Below are 828 nucleotides of genomic sequence, written 5' to 3' on the forward strand. Positions count from 1 at the left end.
TATTTGTAATGGCAACCACACACCAAAGATTCAGAAACCAAGATTATAACATGAAACAAGAAGAACCAGTAGAAAAACCCACAAAAGCCAACCAAAATAAAGAAAACAAAAACACAAGGACAAGGAAGCAATGGAAACACCGAGCTACCAGAAAGCAAAAGATAAAATGGCTATAAGAAGACCTCATATTACATAATCACCCTAAATGTAAATGGTCTGAACTCAAAAATAAAAAGGCACCGAGCTACAAAATGGATTAAAAAACAAAACCCAACCATATCCTGCCTCCAGTTCCAAAGACAAATATAGGCTGAAAGTGAAAGGGTGAAAAATGAAATTTCAAGCAAATGGCATTCAGAGAAAAGCAGGAGTAGCAGTACTAATATCAGACAAAATAGACTTCAAAATAAAAGCGGTAAAGAAAAATACTAAGGGACACTTCATAATGACAAAGGGAATAATGGACCAAGAAGACTTAACACTTATTAATATCTATGCTCCTAATCAGGTGCCCTGAAATATGTAAAGCGATTACTAACAGAACTAAAGAGAGAAACAGACCAAAACAGTATCGTAGCAGGGGACCTAAATACACCACTGTCAGATATGGACAAATCATCCAAACAGAAAATCAATAAGGAAATAGCATCCTTAATTGACACATTAAACCAACTGGACATAATTGACATATACAGAGCCTTCCATTCCAAAACAGGTGCTTATACATTCTTCTCTAATGCACATGGAATATTCTCAAGGATTGACCACATACTGGGACACAGAGATAGTCTCAACAAATATAAGACGGTTGAAACCATACCAACCATA

This window comes from Pteropus vampyrus, unplaced genomic scaffold, assembly GCF_000151845.1.
Source record: "Pteropus vampyrus isolate Shadow unplaced genomic scaffold, Pvam_2.0 Scaffold335, whole genome shotgun sequence".
NCBI classification, from domain to species: Eukaryota; Metazoa; Chordata; class Mammalia; order Chiroptera; family Pteropodidae; genus Pteropus; species Pteropus vampyrus.